This window comes from Tenebrio molitor, chromosome X (genome assembly GCF_963966145.1).
Source record: "Tenebrio molitor chromosome X, icTenMoli1.1, whole genome shotgun sequence".
Lineage (NCBI taxonomy): Eukaryota > Metazoa > Arthropoda > Insecta > Coleoptera > Tenebrionidae > Tenebrio > Tenebrio molitor.
The window spans coordinates 11,749,625-11,763,914 of NC_091055.1; the positions used below are offsets into that span (position 1 = coordinate 11,749,625).

Genomic DNA, 14,290 nt, shown 5'->3' on the forward strand with positions numbered 1-14,290 from the left:
TGGGCGACATCCTGAGTCGGAAATTTCGATGCCAGTTTGGGGTTGTAACAGCTTTAACTTTTCTCATCAACACATTTTTGACGAAGTTTGTTTGATCTAATGGCGTATCGACATTATGTAGGTAACGTTTTCACCGAAATTTGTCGACAGAAAAACTGGGAAAGTTCAATGATGAACGTGCGACTGTATAAATACGTAAATCGCTAGCTCTTGTAATTAACTTATTTAGCCAAACAACGCACAAATCCTGAAATTATCTGTTACCAGATCATCCCACCAAATTAAGTCTAATCGTAAATTATCCAAATGTGGTTATGATGCAATGTTTTTTTTTAAATAAGCATTCTCGGGAAGTACTCTTTAACATGTGCGTTTTAAAATGTATTTATCTCAACTTGATAATTACGTTTAGTTGTTATTTATTATATTATAAATTTTATGAAACTATTAATTTACCTTACTTAATGAAGTAGATTTTCATATGAGTAGCGCTGTCAGATCACTTTTCAGGTATGAGGCCGAAATTTGAAGCGCGAGGCGTCAGCTGAGTGATGAAAAACAGGCCGAATACCTGAAAACTGACAGCGCACGAAAATTGAATAACGTTTTTCATGTTCGTTTGGTCAAAGTCTTAGGAAACATGAATTAATTGTAAATTTTGAGGTTATCTTTGACAGATGTCAAGTTAGGTATATAACCGGGAAAGTTTATATATTTAGTTATATTATAGGGAATTAATTATATTTTAAACGAAAGAAAACGTTAAACATCAAAATCAGCTCTTTATTATTCGGCGGTGTGTTACAGAATGCTTCCAAAAACTAAAACTAAACAGTTTTAAATGCAGAACTGTGATAATTATGACATTTACGACCCAGCTGGGGCTCGATAGTTAATCACCCCAGCTGCATGCTCTTGACTTTGTCGGGGTTAAAATAAAATCCCACGCATTAACTCAAGTTCATAAAAATGTTGACGATATAAAAAATATAAATTCTAAACATTAACTTAAGCACATAAAATATTGTCGATAAATTATACAAAATTTAACAATTAATCCGAATACATGAAATTTTGACGACACGGCCAATCCTGCATGGAGCTCGCCCTCGAGTTCCTTCACAATTGATCGGTACCTGTAATTACAATACAATGAGCAACACACATTTACTACCAGTGTCATGTCAGACTTTCTTTTATTTCTACTTTGATTTTTATGAAACCAACGTAATATCCAATAATGTAACAATCACTCATTATGCCGACCTTGATATCGAACTATCAATGTGACATTCAAACAAAGCAATAAAAAAAACAATTTTCGGTGTGCCAACTTTGATATCTGCGTACCAATGTGACATCAAATAACATCTTTTCGTGTGCCAACTTTGATATCTGAGTACCAACGTGACATCAAATAACATCTTTTCGTGTGCCAACTTTGATATCTGAGTACCAACGTGACATCAAACAACATCTTTTCGTGTGCCAACTTTGATATCTGAGTACCAACATGACATCAAACAACATCTTTTGGTGTGCCGACTTTGACATCTGAGTGTCAATGTGACATCATCCGAACATCAGTAATAATAAATACCGTATCCTCTTCTTCAACCACCTTTTAAGGTGCTCCGTCGCGGCTGAGGTACACCTCAACAAGGGTGAGATCCGGTTCAAAAGGTACCTCCCAGGCGACTTTACTCCTAACAACTTCATAAGGGCCTTTACAACGGAGTGCCAACTTGTGTCGCCTGTTGACCACTCTCTTCAGAGCCACTAGGTCTGCAACCACGAAGATAGGGCCTGCTGGCTTAGCGCCCTTTTCTTGTCTTGCAGCATTCCTGACTAGTGATTTTGCTACTCCTTCGCGCATGATCCTCCTGTTGGGTGGTGTTTCTTTTACTGCCAAACCATTCAACGCTCAATTGTTGGAACGTTTTCGACCAAACAACCGGTGCAGTGGTGCAGACCCCCTAGATTTCGGCATCGTCGTGTTTGAGACAAGCTGGATCTTCCAGAGTCCCTCGGACCAGGTACATGGACCATCTCTGCACTCTACTCGCAGCACGTCTGCAATGGTGGACATGTAGTACTCCACTTGCTCATTCGCGCGATGTTCATGTGGTGCAACGAGGTGAAGGTTAATTCTAAATTCCTATAACAATCGTTTAGCAGATTAATAAAAAGCATTTATCGGTGATCAACCTCTTGGTCGTTCGGAACAAAGAAATAGTTTTAAATCAAATTTTCCCCTTTGGTAAACGGGTGGAGCATTAGTTAACCCAAAAGACATTTTTAAAGATTTCATCTGAGTTCCCTGAGTAGTAATAAATAGGTTTTCTTTTTTTTTTTAATTCAGTCTTTTTTTTAATCGGGATTTGATGGAACCCACTTGTCATGTGTAAAGAGCTAAACAACTTGTTGCCTTGCAATCAATCGATTTGATTCTCAATTCGAGGCATTAGGTAAAACTGATCCTTTACTGTAATCGATTTAATGCGCGATAATCTACGCACATTCTGGAAGAACCATTCCCTTTTTTTTTTTTTTATTAATAAAATCGGACTTGCGTACGGTGAGCAAGAGTGTCAAACTATTCCCCTTTGAGATAAATCATCAATAATTCCACGAGACTTTTGCCTTCTTGCGTTCGAAATACGGTAACACCTGACCTAACGAGAACATTAGTCGTCAAACAAATTTTAAATTCACCCATTGTGACAGTCGAACAAGCGGTACCGGTGGTAAAAAGTGACTGAATCTCAAAAATTGAATCTTTTAGCGATTTAGGTGCGTTTTCAGGTAAATACTGCTCATTATTATTGTTGCTTTTATTCAATTGCGGTTCCTTGTATTTGCCTAAATTCATTATACCGGGTAATTTGTTTTGAAATAATCTAACTTCTTTATTGGGCTTACGATGAAATGAAATTAACTCCTTAGCCCAAATGTCGGTACATGTTAACAAGGGTCGATCCGTCATTTTAGGAATAATATAAAAATCCACTTCGACGGTAAGTTCCGGAAATTACTACAAAACGTAACCTTTTCCGTAATTTTTACCTCCGAAATAATTGATTAATTCATGGTTTTTGCGGGTACAAAACAACTCCGGGGTTACAGCTGCAACCTCCGCACAACCGCACCGCCGACAAGTGACAGATCAGTTCCGGTATCAATAAGATAAGAACATCAACCGGTACTCCGCGAATGATGACACTGATGACAGTCAAACAGTCCGAAGACCTGCCGGAGCACAAGAACTTTACTGATTTTTCATTTCTGCGACTACGGTGTTCGGCCTTTGCCGAGTACATGTCTCAAATGTCCGCGAAGACCACAATTAAAATAACATTTTTGCTGTTTTCTCGACGTGAACCGATCAAGGGGTGCTGACGCGTTTGTTTCGATAAACACGTGCGCCGACAGAAGTTTTCCCGAAATAATCAAATTCACAAAAAGTAAAGTAAGGTCTGACACTGATTATTTTTGAGTCTGTGTCACCTCATCTCGTGTTTTATTGCATTCAATACCCGGTCAATTAGCATTTACAAGTTCCAACTCGGTTAGATTTTTATTTAACGGGCTAATGAGCTAATTTCGTCCTGGCATCTGGCATACCTATTGTTATGACGTACTGCTAGCCAAACACCCTCCTTTTAGCAGGTAGTTTATTTTAGCAGGCAGTTTAGGGCATATTTAAGAGGACGCCACCACGGTGGTCGAAACAGTTCGTCTTATCGTCTTCTGAAAACTAGTCACGAACGTTGTACTTTTTAATTGTAAATAAATAGATTAAGGACAACCTTTAGTATTATTACACATTCGACGACAGGTAGCCCAAAAGAAAGTGTAGCGAAGTACCGACAAAATCGGGCTACACAACACTATCAAACGAGATACGAGGGAAAAGTACTGGACTTACTGTACATTCAGATTCCATTTCAAACCTTATTCCAAAGTCGATTCGCCTCAAAAAGAACAACGTAGTTCGATAATAAAATTCGACCATTTCCTGTCCGAAATCTTCCACCTTTTGAACTATTCCAAGGCCTCTCCAACAAGATAGGGCGACACCCGGTGTATTGCCTCGTACTCGTCCCAGCCGTACATCTTTTTCGCTCTTTCATTGTCGGTGATCCAGTCCCTGGCATTTTCCTCTTCTGGATTAAATATGGACAGTCGGATGCTCTCGTGTCCACGGGTATGGCTTCGCGTGGTAGCAGCTTGTCCGCGAATGTCGTCCCCAGAATTCATCCAAAACTCTGATGTAGTCGACGAATCTGAAGTCGCACTGAAAGGCGCGAGCCTCAAACATTGCGATGTATTTTTCTTTATCACAATCACAACCATAACAGTTTTTCGCACAACACTCGAACGATCCCACTTCTGATATAGGGAATTAATTATATTTTAAACGAAAGAAAACGTTAAACATCAAAATCAGCTCTTTATTATTCGGCGGTGTGTTACAGAATGCTTCCAAAAACTAAAACTAAACAGTTTTAAATGCAGAACTGTGATAATTATGACATTTACGACCCAGCTGGGGCTCGATAGTTAATCACCCCAGCTGCATGCTCTTGACTTTGTCGGGGTTAAAATAAAATCCCACGCATTAACTCAAGTTCATAAAAATGTTGACGATATAAAAAATATAAATTCTAAACATTAACTTAAGCACATAAAATATTGTCGATAAATTATACAAAATTTAACAATTAATCCGAATACATGAAATTTTGACGACAATATATCTCAGGAAACGAACATGAAGATACATTTTTTTGACACCCTTAATGCAAAAGGTAATTTTATATACTCCAATGCTGACAAAAATAACTCTTTTTCGGACGCACTTTTCTGACCCCGGACCGTGGCGCCATCTGTTTAGTAGGTTAACAACGAAATCGACAAAACCGACTGAAAACAAATGAATATTTGACAGTTAAATTTAACCAAAGTATTTTATTTACCCGAAAAAGTGTTGTATTTCTGGTGCTTACTAGTTGCATTATGAGAAAATGAACGTTCATATAATCGATAGATTTTGAATTTTAAATTTAAACAAAAATTCAAAATATAATGCTAGGAAAATTAACTTGGCAGATATAAAGGGTTGGTAACATTGGTAACTAGACGAACAATTGCAAGTTGTGAATTTAAAGTGTCGTGAAGTGCAGTGATCACGTGGCAACCACTCACTGTGAGTCACTGCCAACATTAAAAATTTAACTAAATGTTCCCGAAACGAGTATCGAAAAGAGCTTCTTTTCGAAACCCGTTTGAGTGTTATATTGACTGTGTTAAAGGTGCAAAATAGAAAAATTACTATTTTCTTTTCAATACCGGTTTCAGGAAAATGTATGTACTTACATTTTTAATGTTGGTAGCGGTAGTGAGTAGTTGCTATGTGATCACTGCACTTCACGATACTTTAAATTCAAAACTTGCAATTGTTTGTCTACTTACTAGGTAGTGTTACCAACCCTTTTTTTTTGTCAAATATAATTTTCCTAACATTGTGTTTTGAACTGTTTTTAATTTAAAATAAGGGCAAAATAGAAAAAATATTGTATTACATTCCTTTTATAAGCCATTTTGTCTCACTTGTTTGCTTTATAGCACTCCTCGCTGCGCTCCTCGTGCTCTAAAAAACATGTGCGACAAAATGGTGTTTTATAAAACTCGTATAATTAATTACTATTATCTTCAAGCGGTCGAAAATCGCGTCTTTATTGTACATACATATCTGTATCTATAGAAACGGTTGAAGTGGCTTTTTTTGTAACCGGGCTTGAAACACTTCAAATCCTAGGAGATGAAATGTCCACAAGCGGCTCGACCAAGTCAAATGTTGGATCATTTGAGGGATTTCTTACGATTTATAATCAATACATAATAATTACACGAAATATTTATTAATTGTATTATCCATCCCTATTTAAAAAAAGCTTCTAAAAAGCGAAATAACGAAATTATTACCCAATATTTAACCCGTATCACTGTGTCGTGTGCATGGATGATAGATGTCAAAATCAAAAATAGCAAGATGGCCGTTCAACATTAAAAATTAAACTTTAGTAGTAGAATTTACTAATATTATTGAACCTTCAGGTACTAATAAAGAGCGATCAAATTAATTTGTAATCGAGTTATCCATGAATCCGAAATCCTATGTCGTTACTTGAACTCCACGCTCCAATAAACAGCTTGAAACACAGGTTAGATCTCGACATATCAATTGCAAAAGACATACAGATTGAATCCATCGATAACTCGATTACAAATTTATTTCATCGCTCAATATATGGATTGCAACAAGAGATTTAGGAATTACTGGTGCTTTAAAATTTGAAAATTGTAAGTTTGAAAATTGTCATTTTACTGTAACTGCAGCAAAAGAAAATATGCAAATGAGTTCATGTTCCATTTTTTTTTTGTGATCCGCATGAAGATAAAATAGCATACATAAATGATATTCATTCAGAGTAGGTCTTTTTGTGCTTCGCCCAATTACCGACCTAAACTTCGTCTCAGTCTTCAATCTTTGGGCTTAGGACAAAAAGACTCGCTTCGACTCTTGATGACATAATCTACTATTTACTGGACATCAGCTTATAAATGAATTTCATTTCTGAAAACAATTAGAATTGTAAGTGCTAAAATTTAATAGAATGACTTAAAAAGATTACGAAGAAATTTAAATTTAGAGAATTTTAAACTGTTGCTATTTGTCTTTGTACTTTGTGTATGTATTGTGAATGACATAATAAAAATTTATGTACAAACTCCTGTTGGAATACTCCGCCTTAAGCCGTAGATCCAAGCGCAAATAAAAGAATTTTAGTAGACGTACTTGAATGCATAGGACTTTAAAATTAATTGTTCGCTTCTTTAGCTCGCAGATTAACCTTTAGATTTGTCAGTATTCGCTTTACGAATCTAATGCATCGTTTCACGATGTACGAAGTGCCATCGAAGTTAGTTTAATCGAAATAAAGTTGAAATACTTACAACCGTTACCCCGAAATGCGTTTGTCAAATTTAGAAGACATCGTTTCAGGAAGTATTTTTGTTTAAAATAAAATAAATCCTTCCACGGTGTTGGTTTTTTAAGATTTCTGTTACATTCCGCGTTGTTTAAAAATAATTAGTGCAAATCGATTTGCTCGGTAAACACCGAGATCTCAAGACACGATTTTGTTCGTTTTCTTTGAGATTATTTTCATCGATAACGCATATTGACATCTATAAATTGGTGTTTTGCACAAATTTATATAATATTTGTAAAATCAATAAATTTGTATTAGGGCACACCCTTCAGTGAACGCAAATAATAAACGCTGCGAACTTGAGTGTTGAATTTTGAATGATTCGAACCATAAAGTTGACGAAAGTTGGTTTATTAGTAACTTTTCAACATGCTTTTTAATTTATTTCACATTATAGGTGGGCCTGTTCGCTCAAGTGAACCAGAATGTTATGGTCGATGGTGAAAATTAAGATCAAATCAGGAAAAACGGCGAGAGAATGGTTAATTAATTTTGCGCTAAGAAAGTGATATTTTGATTATTATCGAAATTCAGTTAGTGTATGTTCGCTGACTTGCCCGATTTTATTAAATTTCCAACTTATCAGAGATCAGTTGTCGAGGTGTTTTAGTTTAATTATAAAGTTGGAACGTAGCTTTCCACCCTCCCATCAGAAAATTTCTCGGAACACACTTTTCAAAGTAAGTTTATCGATGAATATAGTCAACGGAAATTACACACAAACTTTTCTGGGAATACTTATTTACCGAGACTTTTCTCCTCATACCCCAGCGCAAAGTTAATGAAATTTTCTTGTCAAAGTGGTGACTCTTTCATCTGTCGGCACAAACGATAACTAACATCGAAGAAGCGTTTTCTTATTTCAAGCATCTTGACACGAAAAATTTATACAAAAACGTGACACCCACAACCTGTTTGCACCTTACTAACGTTTCGCGTTACATTTAAATTTTCATTAGCACCAACCCACCCCCCCGAAACGAGGTGAGCGAGAAAAGCGAAAGTATTTTTATCGAATGAATTCCCAATTTGCATAACGCCACTTTCAAAATTTCCTATTCTGCGTTTTCAACCCTAAAAAATACAAATCATCTGGGACGCAATGACATAACAAATCGAGTTTAAGTAATCCCCGGTGATCGTGATAGCGATCGTAAATTTTATACATGGCAAAATACAACAAACGCAATTTACTCGTGTAACCGCACTGTACGAAAGACAAATTAAGATGTAAAAAATAAATCGATGCGAACTGTCGACTGTTACAATGTAGAACATTTCGAACTGTTGAGAACTGAAATAAAATTGGGGTTTAAGCACCGTCGCTATTGTGGCGTCCTTTTGTGTATTTTACTCAAATAAGTTGCGTATTTGGTGACATTGTTGCGTTATTAAATCATGATGCCGTTGGTTTTAATCTAAGAATATATCTTTATCGGTGGTCTTAAAATTTAATTGATCAGCTTTGTTTGCAAACGCAGTGTGTGCTTTTAGTATTTATTGTGCACCTGCAGTTTGTCAAGTGTTTTTTTATTCGTTGTTGCGCCTGAGAAGATGTTTTATAATCTCACAGGATGCGCTGAGCAATCTAAACACCTGGTATTGTTTTCTCTTTGAAACGAATCTGAAGCTGAATCATTAGACGGTATAGCAGATTAGAACACTAGTTTAAACAAAAATATTATTTTTATTCAAGGTATACTTGACACATCTAACAGTAAATAATAACTAATCTTATTTTCTTAAAAAAAATAGTGTAAATAAACATAATAATCTTACGGAACATCAATTTACGATTTAAATGTCTGCTAGAAAATAAATTATTATTACTATCATCACTATTTTATCTCACTTGAGAATATTCTAATTAATGCAAATATTCCTAATTTGTATCAGTTATAATACAATTTAATTTTAAATTCATAAAATTGCGACATGCCGGCTCGATCTACACGTGTACAAAATCAGATTGTCAATTGTATCGACAAAGAGCGTTTTTTTTTTTTTTTTTTCATTTTATACAGGTGTTCCAAAACTGCCCACAAAACTTTACAGTACATAATAAAATATGCGGTAATTGTTCACTTTAACTACTTCTGGAATTTTCGCGTTTTTTCTGGCTAGACAGCCTCAGGGCGTCCTCCTAGATCGTGTCCCACCATTCAAACTTTGTGCAAATGCATTTTTTTTCTCTCTTGTTGTGTTTCAAGGTCGCGCCAAGTCTTAGTATAACTAAAGGGTAAGGAAAATTTTCATTTGCACAAGCTATGACTGGTGGGAAACGTTGTAGGAGGACGTCCTGAGGCTGTCTAGCCAGAAAAAACGCGAAAATTCCAGAAGTAGTTAAAGTGAACAATGACCAAATATGCTGTACTGAATAATAAATCAATTTAAAAAATTCGTTTTTGCATGTCTCCAAAAGATAAAATACATAGTTGCAGAAACTGGAAGAAAGAAATCATGTATCTAAGCACTCTATGTGTATATGTGTATTCACACAATTTTAAATGGGCATATAGACATAACTGACATGTTCTATTAAAAAAAAAACTGTTTTCCTTCTTTTACAAGGCTTTCGAAACTGTTTTTTTTTTTTAATTTATATTTGCCAACATCGATTTACCTTACAATTTGCAATGTCAAAATTTAATCAAGTTATAAGACAAAAATTTTAACGGCTGTAAAATAATTATACAGACGCTTTAAAAAACCGTTTGATTACGATTTCGCGTTGATGTTGATATGTATAGGATATTGCTGTGTAACATGTTTTGGCGATAGTTTTGGAACACTGTATTATAAATCTTCTCTGAGAAGAATCTGCGATATTGTAAAATCAAACCTTGATAAGCTATTCAAGTTTCATCAGAGCGAAGTGAAATTTCCATGTTATTGATCCGCAGAGAACTTGCCTCGTATTTTATCAATGTGTCATTTTAACTTGTTTAAAACAATGTTTTTCGGAACTTTTGACACAATATACGCTTTGCAGTTTTCAACGTCCCGATAACACAAATTTACACGACTTTTAGATTTGTAACTTTATACGAGAACACAGACAAAACAAAAACTTGACCTGTGTTCCAGCGATTTTAACTAAACAAATTAATATTGCGTCGTATCGGGTCCCATCGTGTTCGGTATCAGTTTGTTAACTAACGTTTTTAAATACTCTTATCGGGCATTAAATTTCAACCTAATTTCGTTGTTCCATCAAGTGGCCGGGGGAGGAGGAGAATTTCGACGGTAATAAAACATTATTGGTTTTTGTCTGATTGGGGACCGCATTTTTTCATTTTAAAAGAAACGAAATGTTTTGTGGAATTGTTGTCCACTTGAAATAAATGAAATATCGTAAAGTGAATCCTTGGCGCTCCTGCGAGATTCATAAATAACATTTTTGATTTTGTACAGCTATCTTTACGATTCGGATTCGGATCATCTTAATCTTATTTATGTAATTTTTTATTAAATTTAGGTTCATTACATATTGGCATCGCAGATAGTATTATTTATCGTTGTTATCACAGTAATAAACACACTTATCAGTACGTATTGTAAGTGAATCTACTTTTTACTCTATTCTAGATTCTGAGTAGAACGATCCTATATAAATTTAGAACGTGAAAGTTTGAAACGAATGACAATATTATTACACTGAGGTTTTATCGAAGCTGGAAAATTCTATTGGATTTATTAAAAAATGAAATGATTTTAAATACTGGATCGTTGATGATTTCAGTTTTATACGCGCGTGGGTTTAAATAGCGTTTTCAGATTTCATTTTATTTTGTCGATGCAGTAATTCGACGTAAAACATTCGCCAGTAATAGAACTCCCATAAAAAAAAAATATTGTGTAAACCATGCATAATGCAATTACATATTTATAAACACCGAAAAGATTGTTCAACAATCTGTTGTAGTGCATTAGTGTTTAATAATATGAAACTTAATAGTCACACACTACATTATGTTACGATTAGAAAAACACAGGTTTTGCGATTTATGACAAATTGTTTTAAGAAAAATAAACGCGCAATGGTTCTGCGTACGATAAAATCGTGTAATTACCGAGTTTTTGTAACTTTCTGGTGACACGTTTTAATCTTACTTATCCGTGACAAACGCACAGTTCAACGCATTGTAACAACGGTCGTCGTTGTTAACGACATCATTTTCATTCACAATAATGCCTTCAGCACAATCTAAATGTGAAAATTTCGAAACGGGCAGTATTGGAAAATTGATATTGCTTCACGGTCGACCGGGCCACGGCAAATGTCGAAGCTTCAGATTTGATGGATAATAATAGATAAATGTTTACTCAATGTTCTGAGGAATACACTTGATAGCACCGGTTATCACTGCGAATTTCGGATGAACTCGACCGTAATGCGCTAAGGGAAATTGATTTGTTTCAACAGGAAATGTTAAAATTTGGGACGTGTCAGGGAGGAATAATTATCAAAATGGATCTGACGTTGAATGAAAACGCGTTAAACTGTAAGGTGTACTCGTACAACGACTTCCACTTCGTTTACACAAAACACGTAGACAAACATTTGTCAAGAGATAGAATGTGGGACTCACACAATACGAGTGTATTTTTCACGAATTTATCATAATGTAACTAATGTGTCTTCCGTTGGCTTGAATTTTTTTCTCGTAGACTCCTCGAATATTTCCCTCTCATTCATTGATATTTTAGTCTCATTCCTATGAGATCCAACCACACTCAATGTCAATATTAAGTAATTTTTTATTTTGCAGCCAACAAAATTTATTTAACGTCGTAAATTTGGTTTAGTGTAACACGTGATAGCTTTTGTATGAAATATTTACTTTTTGTAAGGATCCCTAAAGTCTACAAAGCGTCAATGATAAATTATTTTCGAATTGACATGTTACAAGGGGAATTTTAAACTTGATTTATTTTCTTCGAATCTCAAATTTCTTAAAAATATCTCAGACTTCGTCAACAAAATCTACTATCAATCTCAGCTCGAATATGTTATACAGGGTGTGTCAGAATTCCACCGACAAACTTTCAGGGATGATTCTATGATCAAAAATAAGCATAAAACTCTTAATACATATGGGGTCAGAAATGCTTAGTTTGCGAGATAATTGACAAAAAATTACATAAAAACAATTGACTTAAAAGAAAACGGACAATTTAGCTTTTGCTTTATGAAAATCGTTTTTCGACTTTTAGTTTATTGACAACTGTGTTTTGTCAAAAATGTATACTTTCGAAGAACTAACATGAATTTAGCGTATGGTGCTGCTAACGGCAATGACCGAGAGGCTGCAAGGATTTATGGAGAACGATTTCCGAATAGGCAGCAGCCTCATTACATATCTTTTGCAGCAATTCATCTACGTTTTCGACGACGTGGAAAATTTGCATGGTCTATGACAGATACAGGACGTTACAGAACAGTTTGTATTGTGGTATTAGAGGAAAATGTCTTGGCTGCTGTTGCTAATAATCCTAGAACTAGTATTCGAACCGTAGCACACGAACTTGGAACCAGTGCTTCAACACTTCTTCGAGAACAGCTCTTACACCCTTTTAGATTTCAAAAAGTGCAGGACCTGAATCGTCATGACTTTGATCAACGAGTACAGTTTTGTAGGTGGTTCTTGAATAGCACACAATAGAATGAACGGTTCCCAGAGCTGCATTTACAAGGGAAGAAGGAATGTTCAATATCGATACCATGCACATGTCGGTCAAAGAAAATCCTCATGCAATAGATGGTATAGGTTATCAATACAGATTTTCAATTAATGTCTGGTGTGGGATTGTTGGCAACTATTTGATAGGTTCATTAGTGTTGTCGGATAGCTTAACCGGGGCGGCTTAGACACATTTTTTAGAAAATGACTTACCAATGGAATAGACCCAGTCGATCTACAGCTAAGACATGCAATGTGGTTTATGCACGACGGTGCAACCAGCACATTTTAGTCGGCAGGCACGTGCTTTTCTCGATGTATCGTGAGAGATGGATTGGTAGGAACGGTCCGATACCATGGCCGGCTCGCTTCACAGATTTGAATCCCCTGGATTTTTTATAGGGTCATCTGAAAACTAGTCGGAGCATTTGAGGGGTTATACTGCCACGCGTAACTGCAGGATGTAGAGCAGTTAGAAACACACCCGCAGTTTTTGAACATATCCCTCGTCCTTTATTGCACTGGTGTTAGCTGTGCATTGAATAGGAGGGGCAAAATTTTGAACAATTTTTGTAACTTGTTTTAAGAGTGTTGTGCTTATTTTTGATCATATAATCACCCCTGAAAGTTTGTCGGTGGAATTCTGACACACCCTGTATACGTGGTGCTACTTGGTCAAACTAATTATGCCGCTGTAATTGACGCTCTTTACACAGGCAAAACATGTCAGAGTACACGTTTCGGTAAAATACGTAACAGATATCAGCCCATGTATCTTATCTTCAGGTGTAAATGATTCTTTTTATTTTAGGATTTGTTGGAACAAAAGGATCGGAATATATCTTTGTTTGCAAACAAAATTTGTTGTTTTTAATCCTTTCGATAATATCTTTACAAGTATTGCGCGTGTAGATTAGATATTATGACATTTATGTCAAATTGCACTTGAAAAAATGAAAACGTATGTTGTCAGGAGGAGCCAGGATATTTGAATGTCCGAGTCGTTGGACTGAATCACCTCGATTGATGCACATCAACAATACCATTTCCTGTCAATATGTAAAGACGTTGTCATCATGAAATATTTTTATTGGTGAAGTCGCAACGAAAATGGTTCTCATCGTTTAATATGTCCAGGATGACACATCCGAACAATCTGCCAGAGTAAATTGAAATGAGCGCACTCAAGAGTTGTGGACACTTATAAATATTGTAACCTTGACAGACAATATTTGAATTAGGAAATTTGTCAGATGCGTATAGGTACAACTGCAATACATAAACAGTTTTATTAATAGAATATCCTGTCGAATTAAAAATTACACGACACTCATAAAAGTATTTTCTTTGTGGTAGTATTTATTTTTGAGATGATGTGAAGTATCCAGTTCACTTTATAACTGTCTCAAGATAATGATAATGTTTTATTGTGTGTCATAAATGTCGCTCATAGTTACGTACAAACATAGCAATAACCTTTATTAACTTCAAGGAGTAGTTTTGCAACGCCGTTCCCGAAGCTCTTAAATTAGCCCGTATCAAAATAAG

The 14,290-nt window shown here is 35.5% G+C and overlaps 1 protein-coding gene and 1 long non-coding RNA gene across 2 annotated transcripts in view; one reads left to right on the plus strand and one right to left on the minus strand.

Annotated features, from left to right (window-relative positions):
* The window catches only part of LOC138139631 (syndecan-like), a 30,400-nt gene that overhangs the window by 10,637 nt on the left and 5,473 nt on the right, over positions 1-14,290 (plus strand). The window lies entirely within an intron of this gene.
* LOC138139636 (uncharacterized) lies at positions 770-4,926 on the minus strand. The gene is made up of 2 exons (XR_011162340.1): positions 1,601-4,926; positions 770-1,136 (listed from the first exon to the last, which is right to left on the minus strand). It is a non-coding gene; the product is annotated as an uncharacterized lncRNA (long non-coding RNA).